Raw genomic sequence first — 26512 nt, forward strand, 5'->3', positions numbered from 1 at the left:
AAAATAAGAACGTATAGTTGAATAAAAGGCGAGTGGATGCATGGCCAGATGCATCAATGCACATATACATAGATGGATGTATCAATGTATGAATGGAAGGATAAATGAATACAGGGACCAGTACTTACAATAGACTTGTGGACTGATAGATGCTTAGGATTGGTTAAGGGACAGATGTATCTATGGATATATAGGCGTATGGCTGCATGAATGACACAGTGCTTACAATAGGCGAGTGCACTCATAGATGCTTAAGATAAGTGCAGGAACAGATGTATGTATGTATATAAGTAGGAATGTATGCATCAATTAAAAGATGGTTGGATGGGGCTGTGCTTAGGATAGATGAATGCTGGGCTTTAATTGGGCCGGGTCTGAGGACCAGCACTTATTTTCAAGGAGCCTCCAAAAGGGTCCCTATCAGGCTCTATTTTCAGCCCCTCGCAAACATTGTAAATTTTATTTTCGGCCCTCGCAAACATAGTCAATTTTTTAATATTTTTTTTATTGCACTGCAGTGAGAGCATGCACATCGATGTACGCATGCTTATTTTGCTCCCTACTGAGAACTGGAGACATCACGCTACGTTACCCACGTTGTAGAAGGGAAATCCTTTAAAGAATGTTTGTTTCCAAACGTAGGATAATTGGAGAGGATTTTCTAAAGCACACAATGATACTTATCTTGATTTAGACCACGGCCCAACTTGCATTGCCCCCCCTTTTAGAGCATCCCCACTTTCTGAAACGCTCATAAGCAAAGCGTATTAAAACATGCAAATTTGCTAGTAAAACATATACCATGCCATAGGGCACTTTATAAGTGCTCCCAGTGGTACTACATCACCTTTATTAGCTCGACATGTGCATGTTACTATATTCTGTGTTTTAATCAGAAATATACCCACCTCCCCCACACCCACAACCACCCATGCCCTTCCTTAACTGTACAAAATAAAAAAGAAACCCCCACCATTCCTGGTAGCGCCACTATACCCATTCACAGGCTTAATTTTAACAGGTGTGTGCCGGAACCCTTATCAACAAAAAGTATTCAAACATGCAAATTTGCGGGAAAAACATAAACAATACCATAGCACGGTTAATAAATGGGTCCAGTGAAACTACATTAACTTTACTAACAACACATGCCCATGTTCCAAATGTCTGTCTTATAATCAGCAACATATGCTTATCCCCCACCCGCCCCCATACCCATACCATGCTTAACCTTACGAAATCAATCAGCCTTAACTTCAACAGATGTCTCCTGGAAAGCTCATCTGCAAACTGTATTAAAACATACAAATTTGTGGGTAAAACATATACCATGCCATAGGCGCTTTATAAGTGCTCCCAGTGGTACTACATCACCTTTAGTAGCTCCACATCTCCACGTTACTATATTCTGTATTTCAAATAGCAACATAACTACCTCCCCCACACCCACTCCCACCCTTGGTTAACAGTACAAAATCAAACAGAAACCCCCCATTCCTAGTAGCGCCACTATACCCATACACAGGCTTAATTTTAACATGTGTGTACCCGAACACTTATCAGCAAAAAGTATTCAAACATGCAAATTGGCGGGTAATACATAAACCATCCCATAGCACTGTTTATAAATGGGCGCAGTGAAACTACATTACCTTTAGAAACTACGCATGCCCACGTTACAAATATCCGTCTTATAATCAGCAACATACGCACCTCCCCCACCCCCACCCCCACCCATCCCTTGCTTAACCTTACAAAATCAAACAACGAGCCCCAGTACTCCCGTTACCGCCACTATAGCCATACATAGACTTAAGGTCAACAGGTGTCTGCCGGAATGCTCATCAGCAAAAGCTATTAAAACCTGCAATTTTGCAACTCAAACATACACCATACCATACACGGTTTATAAATAGTCACAGTACCACTACACCACCTCAACACCCGCTCTTGCTTAACTTTATGCAATAAAAGAAAGAGCCCCACAAACGTAAAAGCGCCACTATAGCCATACAGAGCCTTAATTTCAACAGATGTCTCCCGAAAAGCTCATCAGCAAAACGTATTAAAACATGCAAATTTGCATGTTAAACATATACCATGCCATATGGCACTTTATAAGTGCCCCTAGTGGTACTACATCACATTTAGTACCTCCACATCTCCACGTTACTATATTCTGTGTTTCAAACAGCAACATAACTACCTCCCCCACACCCACCCGTGCCCTTGCTTAACAGTACAAAATCAAATAGAAACCCCCCCATTCCTAGTAGCGCCACTATACCCATTTATGACGTTAATTTTAACAAGTGTCTGCCAGAACACTTATCAGCAAAAAGTATTCAAACATGCAAATTGGCGGGTAAAACATAAACCATCCCATAGCACGGTTTATAAATGGGCCCAGTCGAACTACACCACCTTTACTAGCTAGACATCTATATGTTACGAAAGTCGTTTAATCACTCTGTAGAGTGTATAGCAAGGCATGGGGAGAGTAAACAAAGTTCTAACTCCCAAACGTTTGATATACAGTCCCTTTACTGTATCTTTATTAAAGATGTTAAATGGAATGAATAAATTGACTAGTGTCTCAAAAGGGATAGTGAAGATCACCATCAGTAAAACACGAACCACTTTAACACCTACATATATCCGCCACAGCGACACAGCCTGACAAATAGTATCACTTATAATCACATGTAGTTCTCTAATGTCAACAAAGTCATACAGAATATATACCGCACATTTACATTTTTTTTATCTCTCACACATTTATAAAACATCTCTTCTAAAGAAGCACTCCCCAACTACTTCTATTCCATAAGAACAGACAATAATTAATACGTTTACTACCATATATTTTAGTATATCTATTATTCACTAGTCAGAAACTACAAAAACTATTAACTATACCCAAATGCAAACCAGAAACCATATTCTTATTATATCTCAACTTAGGATCACATGATTCAAACTATGCATACATATAAAAGGAACGTATCACTTTTCCTATCTCCATCTCCTCTCCATGTAATCTCCAAACACTGTACCCGGCCCCACTGTACAACAACCTACCCTGGCTTACATTCAAACCTACCTCTCAGTGTCAAAAATAAGAACACAACCTGCCCACATAACATTTCTGCATTTCGTTTTATCGCTTTTAACTTAATACCACATAAGTCTCCTACCGCCCCCCACCCCACTAATTCCACAAAAAGTATCAGTTGCAAACGTGCAACATTTTCTTTGTCTCTCCAAATACATTACAAACTCAAATTATCGCTGTACCTCATTTTCAAAACAATACAGTCCTATAAAGATGACAAACTACACTTCTTCTCTGTGTAAAATTCCTAAACATATATAAAATACTTATATAACAACAGCTCAAATTTTGGGCATATTTCATAACCAATATCAAACACCACACTTTACTAACACTATATTACTTTGAAATAAAAAATACTTTCAAAATTAAAAATATCACCTCAAATACTTAATCAATACTATAAAACACATCTTGTTCATTTCTAACTCACCTTTGTAGTTCTTATCCAGATTTCAAATGACACACGCATACAATTCTCTCTTTCTCACATTGTACATGTAAAGCTCCGACTTCGTCAAGAATGAAACCAGGAAGTTTCACAATTTCTCTGTCGCTCCACACATAAATACATGTAAAGAACAAATCAGAATACTTTATTCCTTCAACTACATTCCAAAACTTACCTCCATTGGTTAATTTTGAATTTACCTTCCGAAAAGCTACTTATTATTCCGCGCCACATACAGGTCACAAGTTCAACCTATTTTATCACCACACTTTCTGGAACCTTCTACGACACCTGCAGGTTAAAAGCTCATTATTTAAAAAAATTTTTTTTTAACCTAATGATATACTTTTGCAACATTTTATCGAACATTCAACGACACGTGCACGTTAAAAGTTCACAATAGGGGTCAGTAGTTCATCAGCTTTATTCCCAACTCCAGCAGCACCTCACCTTACGCCCCAGGCACCATCAAACCCGTAGGAGTCAGTGCTTTCCACTTTCCAAATACCAAATTCATTTCATGCACACAAATTTAACTTCGCACTCCCTATATAACACCCCCTAAGCACCATACACAAGTTACAATGTTCGAAACAAAAGTTCCTTCAAGTAGCTATAACTACATGCTGACACTACTTGCACAGATGTGGCACAGCGGCCAGAGCACATGACTTCACAGCATATGACACACAGTTTGGGCTCGCACTTTCATCCCCGAGTCTGGCAGCAGCTCAGCTGCACACTCTACACACTACCTCACATATTTTCCATACCCCAGAACTTTCAGACGAGTATGGGTCAGTAGTTCGTTCTAGTGGTTATAAACACATGCTGACACTACTTCCACAGCTGTACTGCAGCGGCCACGGCACATGACTTCACAGCATAAGACACACAATTTAGACTCACGGTCTAATCCCCGAATCCCGCACCACCTCACCTTAGCAGCATCACACTCTGGGCAATACCTCACTTAATTTTTCGTAGCCTAGCACTTTCACACCGGTAGGTATAATTAGTTCACTTCGCACTCCCTCTATAGCACACCCGAAACACCCCACAGAGGTTACAGTGCTCCTACCCTCCTATTTCCCACTTTTGTTTGCCCTTTTTTCACCTTACTCACTTCAACGGAATCGCAAAATGGCGGCCAACACTTCCTCCTTCCATGAGACTCTAGACAATACCTCACATATTTTCCGTACCCAGGACATTTCACACCACTACGGGTCAGTAGTTCATCCTAGTAGGTATAAACATATGCTGACACTACTTCCACAACTGTACTGCAGCGGCCAGGGCACATGACTTCACAGCATAAGACACACAGTGTGGGCTCACGCTTTAATCCTCGTGTCGCGCACAAGCTCACCTTAGAAACATCACACACTAGCCAATACCTCACTTAATTTTTGTAGCCTAGAACTTTCACACTGGTAGGTATGATTAGTTCACTTCGCACCCCCTCTATAGCACACCCTAAACACCCCACAAAGGTTACAGTGCTCTTACCCTCCTCTTTCCCACATTTTTTGCTCTTTTTGCCCCTTACTCGCTTCAACGGAATCACAAAATGGCGGCCAACACTTCCTAGTTGCAAACGATCGCAGTCAATCAGCAGCAAGCTCGTGCTCGTAATGCCTCAGCCAATCAGATGGCAGAATTTCCAAATATCAATATCTGCAAATTTCGATATTTCTCAAAAACTACTGAACGGATTTACACCAAATAAACAAAAGCGTGCTTTCTAGACCAAGACCCTTCTCCTTGCCAAATTTGGGGTAATTCCGTTCACTCGTTCGACCTGTAGCCTTGTCTAAAGTTTCCTATGGAAATTAACATTGAAAAAACACGTTTTGGGACCCCCCTTTTTTCTCGGCCCCCCCTTTGACGAATCACCCCCAAACTTTCAACATAAGAGCTGATCTCAACAAAGAATTTGTTTTGAAAATTTCACGACGATTAATCAATCGGCGCCAAAGTTATTGCGAATAGAATGTTGCCATTTTCCTATGGTAACTAGTTCCTAACCATAACTACCTACTGGCAACCGCCAGTAGGTTATATATATCTATATATATATATATTCACACACAAGACCTCCAGGCACAGGAGCCCCAGACCCTTCATGGCAGCCTCACATCAATGGTCCCGGAGAGACCCATCTTACTGATACAACATCACAGACAACAGGTGAGGCTCAATATCGGAGTTAAGGATTTAATTGCAGGTACAGCAACGCATTTAAAACTCCGTCTCCTTACGCGTTTCAGCGACCTTTCGCCTTGCTCACAGGTTGGAGTATGTAAATCCCAAATGAAATCGTGCGCGCCTTTTCATTGCAAAGTCACGTGACAGTTTAATACACATCAAGTCCCATAATGCCTTTCTTTCAGCCTGTACTGCAGGGGATTTGATAACCACCATCTGCCTTCGAAATTGAAAGTTAACGTTTGTGCTGGCATTGTACATAGTGGGGTATTATCTTTACACTGTCAAATGCAATTAATGTCATGCTCAGTGCTCCGTACTTTCCGGTAACTGCAGCCAAAGCCTTTCCTCCAGCACGATCGAGGCGGGGGTCACCCACTTCGAATCCCTTCCAAAACCGCCGTAGATTTGCACCATTGGCTTGCCTAGGTTAGGCTCCCGGCGGTGAGTGGGTCGAGCTCCAGATTCAATATTCACACACAAGACCTCCAGGCACAGGAGCCCCAGACCCTTCAGGGCAGCCTCACATCAATGGTCCCGGAGAGACCCATCTTACTGATACGTTTTGGGACCCCCCTTTTTTCTCGGCCCCCCCTTTGACGAATCACCCCCAAACTTTCAACATAAGAGCTGATCTCAACAAAGAATTTGTTTTGAAAATTTCACGACGATTAATCAATCGGCGCCAAAGTTATTGCGAATAGAATGTTGCCATTTTCCTATGGTAACTAGTTCCTAACCATAACTACCTACTGGCAACCGCCAGGAGGTTATATATATATATATATATATATATATATATATATATATATATATATATATATATATATATATATATATATATATATATATATATATATATATTCCAAAACAACTCGCAAATCCTTCTCTGATGCAAGAAAGGAGCCACACGAATCCAGTTTTCTGATAATCTTCTTTAATCACAGGGCAAAAAGACGCGTTTCGAGCAAACAAGCTCTTGGTCACATGACCATAGGTTCAGAGTTCAGTCTTTTTAAAGACCTTAAAGGGCATAAACAAAAGACTTTCACAAAAGAAATACCAAACGTAATTGTGTCTTTAACTTAGGTTATTTTCAATAAATAAACAATATTACATTCTTTCATCACATCTTTATAATTATCTGATTTAAGAAAATTGTCATAGCATATTAGGACAAAGAAAATATATATGTCCAAAACATAAAAATATAAATGGAAAAATTATGGTATAGTACCACCCCTGTCTCCATGGATAGTCCCGACATCCTCTATTGGTATCAAATTGGGGTGCACTTAGCTTGGATCACAAGGTGCAAAATAATAATATAGCCCATGGTCCTATGTTCCCCCAAAAAAAGAGAAGGAGAAGGTGGTTATGGACAACCCTCTGAATCTCCGTGCTCGTATTACTAATCACTGACAGTGATGCATGTAGGTTTCATAGGTCCAGTGACAGTCTAAGAGGGAGAGACACAAATAGAGATAAAGGTAAATATAAGGTACAACTGAAACAGTCCAATTCTTTTAAATATGATCCTAAACGTCAATGCTATGACAACAATTAACATAGATACCTATAAAATTTGAAAAGAAGAAAAATTGTTCCAGTAACTAATTACACATGGTTACAGTCAATATAAATTTATAAAACATTGAGACTCAACTCGAAAATCAAAAGAGGAACTGGAGTTCCTAAAGGTAGAAAGGTGAGAGCTGCACTGGTCTGAATAGGGAGATTAAAGATGTACATGCATCTCTTCATCATTATTCATCCCAAAGGGAGCTACACTTCCAGCTTGTAGAATAAATTTTGATTCCAATCTGCGTAGGGCTTGGTTCCTATTCCCTCCTCTGGGGTTCTTAGTAACAGTATCTAGGGCAAAGAATTTAGCCTTTGTCCAATCTCCATTGTGCTCATTACAGAAATGACTTGCCGTGCTATAACTAAAATCCTTATTAGTAATAGCACGCCAGTGTTCTAGAATTCTCTTTTTCACCGGGAAAATAGTTGACCCTATGTACCACTTGCCACAAGGGCAAGTGATTACATAAATCACATAATCTGTAGTGCACTGAATATTCTTGCGAATGTACCATTTTCTTTGGATTCTCTCTAGGACCACTTGTTTAACATTTTCGCTGTGGCTACATGCTTTGCACTTGCCACATCGATTGAAGCCTCCTATTTTCTCCAGCCAAGTAGGTTTCTGGTTACTAAAGTGACTTTTGACAATCATGTCTTTAATGGAGGTTCCCTTTCTGTACGTTATTGCAGGATGTGGGCCAAGTTTTTCTTTTAATACTTTGTCTTGAATCAAAATATCCCATCTCTTTTTGATTATTTGGTGGAATTGATGTGACTGGGAATTGAAAGTGGTAATGAGTCTGATTGGTGAGTCAGTCTCTGATTGTTTGTTCTTTGGTGCTTTGTAAAGCGCCTCATCTCTCTTGATGTCATCTGCTTTTTTCTCAGCTTTTTTGATCATTCCCTGTGGGTACCCTCTAGCTAGAAATCTTTCTGACATTTCTTTTTTGTTTCTTTCGTATGCTTCCTCCGTGCTGCAGTTTCTCTTAGCACGGAGGAATTCACCAAATGGTATACTCCACCTAAAATTTGGAGGATGGCAGCTGCTAGAGTGTAAAACTGAGTTACCTGCAGTGGTTTTTCTGAACACATCTGTCTGTAATTTATTGTGTTTTGCCGTTATTCTAATATCGAGGAAATCAACTGTTTCTTGGCTATGTTGCATGGTAAATTTCAAATTAACAGCATTTTCATTCAATACATTTAAGAGTGTCAACAGTTCTTGTTCTCCACCTTCCCACACAAAGAAAACGTCGTCAATAAATCTTAGCCAGATACTGATCTTGCTTGTCCATTGTTCCATCAATTCACTCCCGAGCACCTGCTTCTCCCACCAGCCAACCATGAGATTGGCATAGCTGGGAGCGAAGCAGGTGCCCATAGAAGTACCTTGTATTTGTTTGTATAGTACTCCATTAAAGGTAAATACATTTTCCACTAGGCACAGTTCTATCATTTGCAATAGCATTGATGTATGACTGAATAGATGTTTGCCCCTAGAGTTAAAAAAATATTCGCAAGCTTTCAGTCCATCTCTATGTCTGATACTGGTGTAAAGACTCTCCACGTCTAAACATACAAGCCAATAGTTAGTGTCCCAATGCATGTCCTCAATCTTCTGTAGAAAATCTTTCGTGTCTCTAATGTATGAAGTTAAATCTTTAACATAATCAGACAAAAAGAAATCTACGTACATAGAGACATTTTCTAACAGGCTATTCTTTGACGAGACTATAGGTCTGCCTGGGGGTTGCGTGGGATTTTTATGTACTTTAGGGAGCAGATAGAGGGTGGGGATAGTGGGTGTCTCATTTTTCAGGAATTTCAATTCATCCCAACTTAAAAGTTTCTCATCTGCCCATTTGTCAAGGAGAGTAAAGAGAGTATCTTTTAGTTTGTTGGTATATGACCTGTCAACCTTCACGTAACACGTTATATTATTCAGTTGTCTCATAGCTTCGTTAGTATAGCTTTTTTTGTCCCATAGGACAATATTCCCCCCTTTATCGGATGGCTTGATAACTATACTGTTGTCATCCTGTAAATCCCGTAAAGCATCCCTCTCTGGTTTACTAAGGTTAGTATTAGGGGTAGGTTTCTTCAAAAGATGTTCAATATCTTGGTTCACCATTTCGTGGAAGATATCAATATTGTCTTTGGGGGTTTGTGGTCTATACTTAGATTTACCCTTAAAGGGTGTAACAATAGACCTTTCAATGTCTAAGCCTAAAGTGGAATCCAGATTAGTACCTTCTGGAATCTGTGTTACAGATTCCTGGATGTTCGAACTCTCTTCCTGTAAGGTCAAGGATTGTGGGTCAAAAGTATTTTGTTCATCACTTAGGCTAAGTAAGGTTCTTAAAATCTCAGTGTCATCAATAGAGGGTGCAGGAGTGGGTAAGGCTGGCCCTGTTAGATTCATATTACTATTTCTCATGTGGTGAATTTTAAACAGTTTCAATTTTCTTACAAAACAATACATGTCATTACGAATTTGTGAATAATCTAGTGGAAAATCAGGACAGAAGCTTAATCCCAATTTCAGAACCTGTTCTTCCATTGGAGTCAAGGATCTGTTCGAAAGGTTCATTACCGTTAGTTCTTGGTACTCCATTATTTGCCTCTTTGGTTCTGGCCCTTGGTTCCCACTCCAGTATTGTTGTTTTTTCTTGCGCCGCTCTCGCCTCCTTTTACTTGTGTTTTTCCTCTTCCCCTTCCTTGAAACCTTGTTCTTCCTCTCATTGAGTGTTCGTTTGCCTCTTGCATGAGGCGTAGTTCCTCGGAAAAAGACGTCATTTCCGTTGGAAAAGAAGTGCTGCTATCCGTGAATCCCACATCCGAGCTTAGACTAGTACCGGACTCCCATCTTCCTTTATCATCGGCTCCCAATGCCTGGTCCTAAGTCAAATTCGAACGTATCTTATCAAACTTTCTGGCAAAAGTCAGTATTCTTCCAGAGCGGTAATCTCTTTCATCCCTCTCGAACTTCCTTTGTTTTCTTTCAATGATATCTTTTTCAAATATCTTAATTCGATCATTAATTGTTGTGAGTATTTTATTTACTTCACTCTGATCAGCGTCTTTAGCCAGTTCATCAAGTATTTTTTGTATTTCAACGACTAAGTCCTTATGCTCCTCCCATGCATTTTTAATGAGGATTTGCAGCATCATTTTGGAGCAGGCAGTAGTATTGTCAAGCCATGCCTTCAGGACCTCTTGTTTGGGTTTATTTAACGTTGGTACAATAAAGATTCTCAGGCCTCTAGGAATACGATCTACTTCCAAGTAGTTCTGGAGAGAGGTAGCCTCCCACCATCTACTCAGCTCTTTTTTTCGTAGTCTCTCCAGCAAGTTTCCTTTCTGCTTGAGATTAGATGTGAGGGAATGATTGGAATTCGTCGTACCTTGCATAGCTCCATCTGCCGTTTTTTTGAAAATCAGTGCAGCTGAAGCCTCCCGACCTTCCAAGAACTCCATTGCCCAGAGTACCTTGCGGTCGTCGGACCTAGATGAAACCGGATTCCGTCTATCGGATCAGTATCCTGACAGACCCTGGTAACGCTTGCGTTTTCTCCACTCGGTAATAAATACCTCAATACTTCGTTAACGATCACGATCACGATCTCGATCACGATCGGCCCAAGCAGGCTGCGTTAACGTGGTTCAATGTGGTTTCGCGTTGCCGGCGGGCGGAGGAAATTGAAGTCTATTCACCGTCTCGTTGTATATATATATTCACTGAAAAAAACATAGGTTTCAGAGATATATAGTTAGAAATTAGCATTTAAAAAACCCTTGAAATTCACAGAAGAAAACAGAGGTTTCAGGGGTGTTATAGTTAGCTGGCCATTTCATTCGTACAAAACCATAGAAATTCCTCCATTATAGTTAGTTCTGCTAACTATAACTTGCGCGCCCGCACTGCACTGCTGATGATGTCACATATTGCATCATTCATGACATGGTCAGTGACATCACTGATGACATCTCAAATGACATCACTGATGATATCACTGATGACATCATCCAGTGAATGTGGTTGAGTTTGAAATTTAAATATGCATTATATATATACCAATCTGTATTGAAGATTGAGTGGATATATAACTGTCTGGATGGAGGATTTAGTAGCTGTCTGACAGTCTGTTTAAGTGAGTAATTGAAAGTGTCTCACTTAATACACGGATTAGTAACTAAACTATGTGAATGTGTGCATCACTGTTTCTCTTGTTGTAACATGCTGCATCAGTTGGTCACTAACTACATAAGTGTGTATATTAGTTATGGATTAGTTGGGTGAGTATTTGTATAGGACACTGAGTGTGTATATTAGTTATTGATTAGCTGGGTGAGTATTTGTATGGGACACTAAGTTTGTGTCTGGTTGGATGGTGTGTGTGTAACTCTATGCATAGATGTGTGAATGGTTGATTGATTAGGTGTATAGGTTTAAGAGTGCAAACAGTTGTTTGGGTGAATGAGTGTATTTATTGGTGTGTTGGTGAGCGACTATATGTTTTAGTTGTACATCTTCAACAAAGTAAAAACAGAAAAGGCATTGTATGTGAGTTGGTGTATATAAATAAGTATGTGTAAGAGTCAGTGATTGTGAGAGTAACTATATGAATGAGTGTATAATTGTAATGGTGATTTATTAACATATTAACTATGAGTTACTATGTGTTTGAATAAATGAGGTGTTGTTGGATAATTGTGTAAGTGAGTAAATATAAGTGTGATTAATTTTTTTTATGAGTGAGTAGGATAACTGGCTAAGATGACTGCTGATGTGTCAATGTCTATATATGTGTATAAGTGCATTTGATAGTGTTCTATTAATTAATGACTGCATGTATAAATGATTCTGTTGTTGAATGGGTAGTTGTGTGTGTAGACTTAGGAATCAGTGAGTCGGTATGTAGTAACTGGTATTGGTGTGTCAATGGTTTCAAATATGGTACAATGTATTTTACAGTGACTGATGAAAGGTTATACTAGTGTATGATGAAGTGTATCCGATTGTCACGTGGATGATGTCATCAGTGATGTCATTTGAGATGTCATCAGTGATCAAAACATAAAAAGGAAGGGTCCGAGGGAAAGTTTAAAGACCTAGACAGACACAATCCCCTTTCCAGTGAATAATACAACAAAGAGTCTGTCAGTCTGAAAGTTGGGCACAGTCACCAAAGAGATAAACATAGACGTGGAGTATGAGAGAGAACCTTAGAGTGCTGAATGGTTATATAGGATTTCCATCAATAACCAGTGATTGGTAGATGTCATCATCTGGATATCCAACCTTCCCACCACTTTAGATCACTCCATCCTGGAGTATTATTCGTGGTACGGTGTTACCCAGAGCACCTGAGTAAGGCCCGGGAAGGGGGAAGGAAAGAAGACAGCCAAGCCACTAGCTAAGGCAAAATGTGTAGGTATATACAGAGGACAATAGAGTAAGGTAATAGCATTGTACATACTCTCTCACGAAGAACACGTTGCTTTGTTAGCCCGGTGTGTACCCAAAACTCAAGTGCTTACCTGGTTAGCACGAGAAGTAAACCTCACCTCACCCGGAATCGACTCAGGATTGAAAGAGGCCCCGCCCTGAAGAAATAGAAAAAGTGCAGGGAAATTGAAAAGCTGGGAACCCAGAAGTAGTGAGTTCATGATTTAAAAATAGGAACTACTCAGAATGTCCTATATACGCTCTGTTGTGACCTCTATTGTGACTTCCCCTGGTAGATACGACAACCCTGAAAGTAAACTATCGATTTCTAGTATGCTAGCAAATACGCAGGTGTTCCAGTGTGATTGGAACTTGCGATAAGCGGTTTCACCAGTCTAGGTGTAGTATTGAGGCAATGTGATTTCTTACCTCTCCGTCGGTACCTCGGAGTAGGTCTGAGCCGTTTGGGAGGTAACCGGCAACTCTGGTCTACAGTGTTAAAAAACATGACGATGTGTGAGGTCGCATCGGTATTCGTCGATTAGGAGCCAATCAGTTTTATTGTTGGTGTTGTGTTCGCTCGTGATACAGCCAATGGGTATCAGGTGTCTCACGGGACTACAAAATGACGTCAGCATACACGGAAACCGTAGTTCAGTAATTGCACGGATCGTGAGCAAACTTTATCAATCACCGTTGTGTAGACATTTGACAGCGGCGTCAGTCGGCATGCTAGCTAACAAACACCTTGTAACTACAGACCACTAATAAGTAGCCTTGTGTCGTTAGTTAGGATACCTAGTATGTATAGCATAAAGGCTGGAATGAACAGCAAATCACTGTCTAGTCAAGGACAAGTGCAGATGGCTAATGGACTTATATATCCGCTTTGTGTATCAAAGCGTACTCATCACGGTGGGTGCGTGCATTCTAGCCGCCATTTTAGAAAAGTCGTGAAGGATCCGCGTACGGTGTGCGACGGCTGCGTGTTTTTCAGTTACATCATATACATTTAATATTACGTGATGTGCGCAATTGGTATGCGACCAGTCCTCGACTTCTGCTCCCGCGCACATGCGCATTACGGTACGAGGTGTTTGCGCAGTTGTGGGTCCAGCGCGACGTCCTATACGTGCTGGGGTGCACTGGGTGCGCGACTCCCGTAAAAACAATTTATGTTCCAAAATGATATGTATGTGTCTTTAATATACATATTAGGGCAAGAGATTATCTAAGATATTCATAAAAATAATATATTTGTACTTATAATAAACTTATATTATTTTTAAATATACTTTCGCGAAGTCGGGTGCGTGCATCGTGAGTGCAGAGAACCAGGTGAGCAGAGCTGCTGTAGAGCCAGAGAAACCAGGTCAGCAGAGCCATTGAAGAGCCAGAGAAACCAGGTCAGCAGAGCCAATGAAGAGCCAGAGACCCAGGTCAGCAGACCTGCTCTAGGGGCAGAGAACCAGGTCAGCAGAGCTGCTGTAGAGCCAGATAAACCAGGTCAGCAGAGCTGCTTTAGAGGGAGAGAACCAGGTCAGCAGAACTGCTTTAGAGCCAGAGAACTAGGTGAGCAGAGCTGCTCTAGAGCCAGAGAACACCAGGTCAGCAGAGCTGCTTTAAAACCATAGAACCAGGCCAGCAGAGCTGCTCTAGAGGCAGAGAACCAGGTCAGCAGAACTGCTTTAGAGCCAGAGAACCAGGTTAGCAGAGCTGCTCTAGAGGCAGAGAACCAGGTCAGCAGAGTTGCTTTAGAGGGAGAGAATCAGGTCAGCAGAGCTGCTTTAGAGCCAGAGAACCAGGTCAGCAGAGCTGCTCTAGAGCCAGAGAAACAAGGTCAGCAGATCTGCTTTAGAGGGAGAGAACAAGGTCAGCAGAGCTGCTTTAGAGCCAGAGAAGCAGGTCAGCAGAGCTGCTCTAGAGCCAGAGAACCAGGTCAGCAGAACTGCTTTAGAGCCATAGAACCAGGTCAGCAGAGCTGCTCTAGAGGCAGAGAACCAGGTCAGTAGAGCTGATTTAGAGGGAGAGAACCAGGTCAGCAGAGCTGCTTTAGAGCCAGAGAACCAGGTCAGCAGAGCTGCTGTAGAGCCTAAGAACCGGGATAGCAGAGCTGCTCTAGAGCCACAGAACCAGATCAGCAGAGCTGCTGTAGAGCCAGAGAAACCAGGAAAGTAGAGCTGCTTTAGAGCGAGAGAACCAGGTCAGCAGAGCGGCTTTAGAGGGAGAGAACCAGGTCAACAGAGCTGCTTTAGAGCCAAGGGACCAGGTCAGAAGGGCTGCTCTAGAGCCAGAGAACCAGGTCAGCAGAACTGCTTTAGAGCCATAGAACCGGTTCAGCAGAGCTGCTTCAGAGCCAGAGACCCAGGTCAGCAGAGCTGTTGTAGAGCCAGAGAACCAGGTCAGCAGAGCTGCTCTAGAGCCTAAGAACTAGGTCAGCAGAGCTACTCTAGAGCCAGAGAACCAGGTCAGCAGAGCTGCTGTAGAGCCAGAGAAACCAGGTCAGCAGAGCTGCTTCAGAGGGAGAGAACCAGGTCAGCAGAGCTGCTTTAGAGTCAGAGAACCAGGCCAGCACAGCTGCTTTAGAGCCAGAGAACCAGGTCAGCAGAGCTGCTTTAGAGCCAGAGAACCAGGTCAGCAGAGCTGCTCTAGAGCCAGAGAATCAAGTCAGCAGAGCTGCTTTAGAGCCATAGAACCAGGTCAGCAGAGCTGCTTTAGAGCCAGAGAACCAGGTCAGCAGAGCTGCTCTAGAGCCTAATAACCATGTCAGCAGAGCTGCTCTAGAGCCAGAGAGCCAGGTCAGCAGAGCTGCTTTAGAGCCAGAGAACCAGGTCAGCAGAGCTGCTCTAGAGCCTAAGAACCATGTCAGCAGAGCTGCTCTAGAGCCAGAGAGCCAGGTCAGCAGAGTTGCTGTAGAGCCAGAGAAACCAGGTCAGTAGAGCTGCTTTAGAGGGAGAGAACCAGGTCAGCAGATCTGCTCTAGAGGGAGAGAACCAGGTCAGCAGAGCTGCTCTAGAGCCAGAGAACAATGTCAGCAGAACTGCTTTAGAGTCATAGAACCGGGTCAACAGAGCTGCTTTAGAGCCAGAGAACCAGGTCAGCAGAGCTGTTGTAGAGCCAGAGAACCAGATCAGCAGTGCTGCTCTGTATCCTAGGAACTAGGTCAGCAGAGCTGCTCTAGAGCCAGAGAACCAGGTCAGCAGACCTGCTGTAGAACCAGAGAAACCAGGCCAGGAGAGCTGCTTTAGAGGGAGAGAACCAGGTCAGCAGAGCTGCTTTAGAGGCAGAGAACCAGGTCAGCAGAGCTGCTCTAGCTTACACTGACTGACTGACACTGACTGACTGACACTGACTGATTGACACTGACTGACACTGATTAACTGACTGACACTGACTGACACTGACACTGATTGACTGAAACTGACTGACTGACAATGACTGACACTGACTGACTGACACTGACTGACTGACTGACACTGATTGACTGACTGACTAACTGACACTGACTGACTGACACTGATACTGACTGACTGACACTGACCCTGACTGGCTACTCTCTACTACTCTACTACTCACTTTCTACTACTCTCTACTACTCTCTCTCTACTACTCACTCTCTACTACTCACTCTCTACTACTCTCTGCTACTCACTCTCTACTACTCTCTCTACTACTCACTCTCTACTACTCTCTACTATTCACTCTCTACTATTCACTCTCTACTACTCACTCTACTACTCTCCACTACCCTCTACCACTCACTCTCTACGACTCTACTACTCACTCTCTACTACTCTCTCTCTACTACTCAATCTCTACTATTCTACTACTCTCTACTACTCACTCTCTACTACTCACTTCCTACTACTCTCTACTACTCTCTCTCTACTACTCTCTACTATTCACTCGCTACTACTCACTCTACTACTCTATACTCTCTACTACTCACTCTACTACTCTATACTACTCTCTTCCACTCACTCTCTACTACTCTACTACTCACTCTCTACTACTCTCTCTCTCTACTACTCATTCTCTACTACTCTCTACTATTCACTCTCTACTATTCACTCTCTAATACTCACTCTACTACTCTCTACTACTCTCTACCACTCACTCTCTACTACTCTACTACTCACTCTCTACTACTCTCTACTACTCTACTACTCTCTACTACTCACTCTCTACTACTCACTCTCTACTACTCACTCTCTACTACTCTCTACTACTCTCTCTCTACTACTCTCTACTATTCAATCTTTACTACTCACTCTCTACTACTCTCTACTACTCTCTACTACTCACTCTACTACTCCATACTACTCTCTACCACTCATTATCTACTACTCTACTACTCACTCTCTATTACTCTCTCTACTACTCACTCTCTACTACTCACTATCTACTACTCTCTCTCTACTACTCACTCTCTACTATTCATCCTACTACTCACTCTCTACTACTCACTCTCTACTACTCTCTACTACTCACTCTCTACTACTCTCTACTACTCACTCTCCACTACTCACTCTCTACTACTCGCTCTCTACTATTCTCTACTACTCACTCTCTAATACTTACTCTCTACTACTCTACTACTCTCTACTACTCTCTCTCTACTACTCACTCTCTACTTCTCTACTACTCTCTACTACTCTGTACTACTCTCTCTACTACTCACTCTACTACTGTCTACCACTCACTCTCTACTACTCACTCTCTACTACTCTCTCTCTACTACTCACTCTCTACTACTCACTCCACTACTCTGTACTACTCACTCTCTACCACGCTCTCTCTACTACTCTTTACTACTCACTCTCTACTACTCTCTACTGCTCACTCTCCACTGCTCACTCTCTACTACTCGCTCTCAACTACTCTCTACTACTTACTCTACTACTCACTCTCTACTACTCTACTACTATCTCTTACTCTCTCTACTTCTCACTCTCTACTATTCTCTCTACTACTCACTCTCTACTACTCTCTACTACTCACTCTCTACTACGCACTCTTTACTACTCTCTACTACTCACTCTCTACTACTCACTCTTTACTACACACTCTCTACTACTCTCTACTACTCACTCTCTACTACTCCACTACTCTCTACTACTCTCTCTCTACTACTCACTCTCTACTACTCTCTACTACTCTCTACTACTCTCTCTCTACTACTCACTCTCTACTACTCTCTACTACTCACTCTCTACTACTCTCTCTCTACTACTCCCTACTACTCACTCTCTACTACTCACTCTACTACTCACTCTACTACTCACTCTACTACTCACTCTCTACTACTCTGTACTACTCACTCTTTACTACTCTCTCTCTACTACTCTCTACTACTCACTCTACTACTCACTCTCTAATACTCTCTCTCTGCTACTCACTCTCTACTACTCTCTACTACTCACTCTCTACTACTCATTCTCTACTACTCTCTGCTACTCACTCTCTAATACTCTCTACTACTTTCTACTACTCACTCTCAGCTACTCTCTACTACTTTCTACTACTCACTCTCTACTACTCACTCTCTACGACTCACTCTCTAATACTCACTCTCTACTACTCTCTACTACTCACTCTCTACTACTCACTCTGCTACTCTCTACTACTCACTCTCTGCTACTCTCTCTACTCTCTACTACTCACTCTCTACTCTCTATTACTCTCTCTACTCTCTACCTCTCTCTACCTCTCTCTCTACTACTCTAGACCTCTCTATCTCTCTACCTCTACCTCTCTACCTCTTCACCTCTACCTCTATACCTCTACCCCTCAACCTCTCTATACCTCTCTCTACACGCACACATATGCACATATATATGCATATATATATGCATATGCATTTATGTATATGTATGTGTATATATATATACATACATATATAAATATATATCTACTACTCACTCTCTACTACTCACTATCTACTACTCTCTCTCTACTACTCACTCTCTACTACTCACTCTACTACTCTCTACCACTCACTCTCTACTACTCACTCTCTACTACTCTCTCTCTACTACTCACTCTCTACTACTCACTCCACTACTCTGTACTACTCACTCTCTACCACGCTCTCTCTACTACTCTTTACTACTCACTCTCTACTACTCTCTACTGCTCACTCTCCACTGCTCACTCTCTACTACTCGCTCTCAACTACTCTCTACTACTTACTCTACTACTCACTCTCTACTACTCTACTACTATCTCTTACTCTCTCTACTTCTCACTCTCTACTATTCTCTCTACTACTCACTCTCTACTACTCTCTACTACTCACTCTCTACTATGCACTCTTTACTACTCTCTACTACTCACTCTCTACTACTCACTCTCTACTACACACTCTCTACTACTCTCTACTACTCACTCTCTACTACTCCACTACTCTCTACTACTCTCTCTCTACTACTCACTCTCTACTACTCTCTACTACTCTCTACTACTCTCTCTCTACTACTCACTCTCTACTACTCTCTACTACTCACTCTCTACTACTCTCTCTCTACTACTCCCTACTACTCACTCTCTACTACTCACTCTACTACTCACTCTACTACTCACTCTCTACTACTCTGTACTACTCACTCTTTACTACTCTCTCTCTACTACTCTCTACTACTCACTCTACTACTCACTCTCTAATACTCTCTCTCTGCTACTCACTCTCTACTACTCTCTACTACTCACTCTCTACTACTCATTCTCTACTACTCTCTGCTACTCACTCTCTAATACTCTCTACTACTTTCTACTACTCACTCTCAGCTACTCTCTACTACTTTCTACTACTCACTCTCTACTACTCACTCTCTACAACTCACTCTCTAATACTCACTCTCTACTACTCTCTACTACTCACTCTCTACTACTCACTCTGCTACTCTCTACTACTCACTCTCTGCTACTCTCTCTACTCTCTACTACTCACTCTCTACTCTCTATTACTCTCTCTACTCTCTACCTCTCTCTACCTCTCTCTCTACTACTCTAGACCTCTCTATCTCTCTACCTCTACCTCTCTACCTCTTCACCTCTACCTCTATACCTCTACCTCTCAACCTCTCTATACCTCTCTCTACACGCACACATATGCACATATATATGCATATATATATGCATATGCATTTATGTATATGTATGTGTATATATATATATATATACATACATATATAAACATATATATAATCTGCATATCTATATAAATACAAATATAAATGCATGCATACATATACATATACATATATGCATACATATGCATGTTATGTACATGAAAGTTTGAAAAACACTAATACAAGCAAAGCTAAAAAGCCACCTAATTACAAACAGAATTTCTTTAACTTAAACGAGGGTGAGACCTATTGCATTTTCAATGCTTGTTTACTTTGGTTCCATCAAGAAGGCATTCAGATGTGTCACACATTTGCCATAAATTCTGAATGGTTGCGCTCTAGTTGCTCATTAGATCACTGTAGTAAAACTACTGCTCACCAGGGAAGTCTGCTGCAGGTATTCAAAGTGCATGTTTCAGTCTGCATGTCAGAATTTTTTTATGAAATAGAAGAGGATTTGAGAAGTCAAAATGTGCCCTAATTTTTCTTTCTGATGCACTAATCATAATTAACCCTGGGCGTAGTTCGCAAAGTAGCACTACGTGAAGCTACGCAAAGTGCACTTCGCACTACGTGAGCTACGCGTAGCACTTCGCGAGCTACGCGTAGCACTTCGCGTACTGCGTAGTACCCTGTTCGCACTGTGCAAGATGCCGTTTTCAATGATTGCACAGTGCGGACAAGCATCCGGCACTGTGGAATCATTGAAAACGGCATCTGGCACAGTGCGAGCTGTAGTATTCTGCCGCTCGAGTAGATTTTTACTCGAGAGGCAGCTTTCTCAACGCGGACTAGTAGTTTCTCATCGCGAGCGTTCGTGAGCATACGCGACCACTCGCAATGAGAAACCTGACCTCCTCGCGTTGAGAATCTCTCCGGGATGTTTATTTTCCACGCTCGCGATCGGCAACTTGATGTTGGTGATCGCGAACAAGGAAAAAGTCTCGCCAGGATGTCATTTTGCTTGCTCGTGGTCGCCAACTTGATGTTGAGGACCGCAAGCAAGCAAAAAATGACAGCTGCACTACGCAACACTACGCTACGCATGTTTGCACTGTGCTACGTGCAATTTGCGTAGTGCGAAGTAGAGCAAACTTTGCAAACTATGCGAGCGTAGCGTAGTGCTTTACCCAGGCTTAATCATAATTTCTTTGGCAAAATGAACCCCCTCATTTTGTTCCTTTGCAAATTAAATGCTAAGTGTTACCACTTTATTCCAATCAAGATGGCTTCAGGTGTGCCATACTTTTGTCATAAGTAAGACTGTTAGCGCTCTAGTTGTTCTTTAGAACACTCTGGGACATTCCGTCATTGGGCTTTACTTGGGCTACATCTGGGTGATATTTGTGCTACATTTGGGCTCTTTTGTCTCTGGTGGCCATCTTGGAAGACTTATTTGTTATGAAGTTTCCTAATTTCCTCATTTACTACAGTCTCCTCAGTAGGAAATACTTGCAGGTTTTTTACTTTGATTCCATCAAGAAGGCATTCAGATGTGTCACACATTTGCCATAAATTCGGAATGTTAGCACTCTAGTTCCTTATTAGATCACTGTAGTAAAACTACTGCTCACCAGGGAAGTCTGCTGCTGGTATTAAAAGTGCATGTTTCAGTCTGCATGTCAGAATTTTTTAATGAAATAGAAGAGGATTTGAGAAGTCACAAAAAATGTGCCCTAATTTTTCTTTTTACAGCACTAATCATAATTTCTATGGCAAAATGAACCTCCTCATTGTGTTCCTTTTAAATGAAACTACTCACTCTCTACTACTCACTCGCTACTACTCTCTACTACTCTCTACTACTGCTCTCTACTACTACTCTCTACTACTCACTCTCTACTACTCACTCTCTACTACTCTCTACTACTCACTCTACTACTCTCTACTACTCTCTACCACTCACTCTCTGCTACTCTACTACTCACTCTCTACTACTCTCTCTCTACTACTCCCTCTCTACTACTCACTCTACTAATCTCTACTACTCACTCTCTACTACTCACTCTCTACTACTCGCTCTATCTACTACTCTCTACTACTCACTCTCCACTACTCACTCTCTACTACTCACTCTCTACTACTCTCTACTACTCACTCTCTACTACTCACTCTCTACTATTCTACTACTCTCTACTACTCTCTCTACTACTCACTCTCTACTACTCTACTACTCACTCTCTACTACTCTCTACTACTCTCTCTCTACTACTTACTCTCTACTACTCACTCTACTACTCTCTACTACTCACTGTCTACTACTCTACTACTCACTCTCTACTACTAACTCTCTAGTACTCACTCTCTACTACTCTCTACTACTCACAATCTACTACTCGCTCTCTACTACTCACTCTACTACTCATTGTCTACTACTCTACTACTCTCTACTACTCTCTCTACTACTCACTCTCTACTACTCTCTACTACTCTCTACCACTCACTCTCTACTGTACACTCTCTACTACTTTCTCTCTGCTATTCGCTCTCTACTACTCTCTACTACTCACTCTACTACTCACTCTCTACTAGTCCCTACTACTCACTCTACTACTCACTCTCTACTACTCACTCTACTACTCTCTACTACTCACTTTGTACTACTCACTCTCTACTACTCACTCTCTACTACACTCTACTACTCACTCTCTACTACTCTCTACTACTCTCTCTCTGCAACTCACTCTCTACTACTCACTCTCCACTACTCACTCTCTACTACTCACTCTCTACTACTCTTTAGTACTCACTCTCTACTACTCGCTCCTGCTCACTCTACTACTCACTCTCTACTACTCTCTACTACTCTCTACTACTCACTCTCTACTACCCACTCTCAACTACTCTCTACTACTCACTCTCTACTACTCTGTACTACTCACTCTGTACTACTCACTCTCTACTACTCACTCTACTACTCTCTACTATTCACTCTCTGCTACTCTACTACTCTCTACTACTCACTCTCTACTCTCTATTACTCATCCTCTACTCTCTACCTCTCTACCTCTCTCTACCTCTCTCTCTACTACTCTCTACCTCTCTACCTCTACCTCTCTACCTCTACACCTCTACCTCTCTACCTCTCTCTACCTCTCTCTACACGCTCACATATGCACATATATATATATATATATGCATATATATGCATATGCATTTCTATACATGTATGTGTATATATATACATACATATATAAACATATATATTATCTGCACATCTATATAAATACAAACATAAATGCATGCATACATATACATATATGCATGCATATGCATGTTATGTACATGAACGTTTGAAAAATACTAATAAAAGCAAAGCTAAAAAGCCACATAATTACAAACAGAATTGCTTAAACTTAAACGAGGGTGCGACCTGTTGCATTTTCAATGCTTGTTTACTTTGATTACATCAAGAAGGCATTCAGATGTGTCACCCATTTGCCATAAATTCTGAATGGTTGCGCTCTAGTTGCTCATTAGATCACTGTAGTAAAACTACTGCTCACCAGGGAAGTCTGCTGCAGGTATTCAAAGTGCATGTTTCAGTCTGCATGTCAGAATTTTTTAATGAAATAGAAGAGGATTTGAGAAGTCAAAATGTGCCCTAATTTTTCTTTCTACAGCACTAATCATAATTTCTATGGCAAAATGAACCCCCTCATTTTGTTCCTTTTTAAATTAAATGTTTTAAGAGTTACCACTTTATTCCATTCAAGATGGCTTCAGGTGTGCCAAACATTTATCATATGTAGGACTGTTAGCGCTCTAGTTGTTCTTTGGAACACTCTGGGAAGCTGCAGTAGAACACAAAGGAATCAACTGACAGTCTCTGCCCTTGTTGGATGTACACGTTTTACTGAGAATATCAGACTTCATTCTCACATGACTGAGAAAGATAATGTGAATTTACAAAAAATATGCTCTCAGATTAGTTTATAGATCACCTTCCAAACCTCTGTGGGAAAAGCATGAGAACATAGTTTTCTCTCAAACAATATTCATGATATCCCAGCAGAAGGCTTTTTCACATGGTAAAATCACATTAGAAGATACCACAATTCCTAAAATGAGTATGGTACCATCAACAAATGATTTATAATGTAACTAAAGTCTTAAAACTTTCTACTAACTGCAATGCGTTTTAATGAGGTGCTATCATGTATATTGGTTCTAAGATGGCTGCCAACACTTCTTGGATGAAGTACTGACAGCCAATCAGATCTCACGATGAGATGTGTGGTTAGGCTCCGCCCACATATATATGTGATTTTACTTTTGATTTTCTCAGGAACTACTAAACGGATTTACACGATTTAAGCAAAAGGCACGAGTCTGAACTAAGGACTACCTTTCTGCCAAATTTGGTGTAATTCCGTTCAGCAGTTCGGGCTGTAGCTGCGGCTAAAGGTCCTATGGGAAATTGCATGGGGAAAACACGTTTTGGGATCCCCCTTTTTTCTCTGCCCCCGCTACACAAATCTTCCCGAGACTTTCTGGATAGGAGCGGACCGGAGCTGGCCAAAAGTTTTGAAAATGTTCTGAAGATTTGTCAATCGGGCCAAAGTTGTTGGGAATAGAATGTTACAGATTTCCTATGGAAAATAGGCCCTAACTATAACTACCTTCTGGCGACCGCCAGCAGGTAATATATATATATATATATATATATATTCATTCGCAGAACGGGTCAGACACTTAAATCGGATACCACCAAATCTGTCACAAGGGTCATAACCACGTTTAATAGTCACTCCAAGAAAATACAAAAAATTCTAAGTGACAATCGGAACATTCTTCAGACAGATAATATCGTAGGCTCAGAAGTAGGTGAAAGACCCAAAATTACCTACAGAAAAGGGAAGAATCTCAGAGATATCCTGGTAAAAAGTGATATTACTGTTACTAAGAAAAGTACGTTCCATGACCTTAAAGGCTTCTTTCCATGTGGTCATTGTAGATCTTGTAAATTCAGCCAGTCTGTCAAAGAATTCAGCAATCCAGGTAGAACGCAAAAATGGAAAATACATCATTCCTCACATGCAGTACACAGTACCTACATAATATATATCTTGGAATGTCCCTGCAAACTCAGGTATGTAGGGAGTACTACTTGTATAATCAAAAAAAGAGTTATGGAACATCTTAGAGCAATTACAAATGTTGATATACACTATCCTATTGCTAGACATTTTAAAAAATTCCACGACTCCAATAGTGCTTTATTGCGCTTCTATGCTATTGAACAAATTATTCTGGGCAATAGAGGGGGCAATAGAGAATTAGCTCTTCGGAAAAAAGAATCCAAATGGATACTTGAGCTAGAAACTAAATTTCCTGGAGGCCATAATATGGACGATGAATTAGCAACACATTTGTATGAGGAATGAATGCTAGATATGGAGACTCTGTCTAATATACCAAGTATTGTGCTGAGAACTGTAACTTTGATGTTATGCCTTGATTTTGAATTCTGATGGATAACTTTCTATGATGAAGTAAAGTCATTATTTTATTTTTTCTCTTTTGTTTTCACAGGAAGTAAGGAAGGGACCCACCGTATTATATGGTTACTGTATGGGTACCCTACCCTTTTCTTCCACCGGGCTCGGAAACTGATGTGAAACAAGATAAGAGACTTTAATCTTTTTTCTAAAGTTGAAATAATTGAAAGTCTGACTATTTTTCACTTTATAATTTTTTCACAGTATTAGGTTGTTTATTTGTGGACGATTCTTGGACATACATTTATTCAAGTGAACATTCGTTTTTTATTAAGTCTTGTCATTAATATCGATAGGTGAAAATTAGGTATTCTGATCATCATATACAAGAATGTAATTGGATTTAGTATGTAGAACATTAGGAACCATTTATTCCATATTGAATTCTACGAGACAACAAAATATACATTATAATATAACCGTCTGATAGCAAGTGTACTAAACTTATTAGCTATTTTTACAATGCAGAATGAATTTAATGCCACTAGTGCGACAGAAATTAGTCCCATTATCTATAAAAATGTGCATTATTGGGGAATTGCAACGGAATTTACCGTAAATAACATGGTAAACAAGGATGTATTTTACTGTGAATAATCACAATAATGTATAGAGCTAAGCAATTATGGGACACTTTTGTTTCTTTTATTTCGATAATCAACATTAGAGCCACTAGTGCGAGATGGAAATACGCAACTTGTATTTTACTATCTGTAGTTTGATTTCGATGAAAGCACAGAAATGTCATGATGTATATTATATTACTAATGCCAAGAAATGCACTTTACCACTGTAAGATGGCCACTAGTGCGAGATGGAAATACGCAACTTGTATTTTACTATCTGTAGTTTGATTTCGATGAAAGCACAGAAATGTCATGATGTATGTTATATTACTAATGCTAAGAAATGCACTTTACCACTGTAAGATGGCCGACACTTTTCAATGACAGGACATACGATGAGTGTAATGTAGTCCTTTTTCCGTTTCTTAGACTTATTTATGCACGTCTTTGTTTGCTCTTCACTTTGTGTGATCAAGACATTAATTTGTCGAAACGCGTAGCG

This window comes from Triturus cristatus, chromosome 8 (assembly GCF_964204655.1).
Source record: "Triturus cristatus chromosome 8, aTriCri1.1, whole genome shotgun sequence".
In the NCBI taxonomy this organism is placed as follows: Eukaryota; Metazoa; Chordata; class Amphibia; order Caudata; family Salamandridae; genus Triturus; species Triturus cristatus.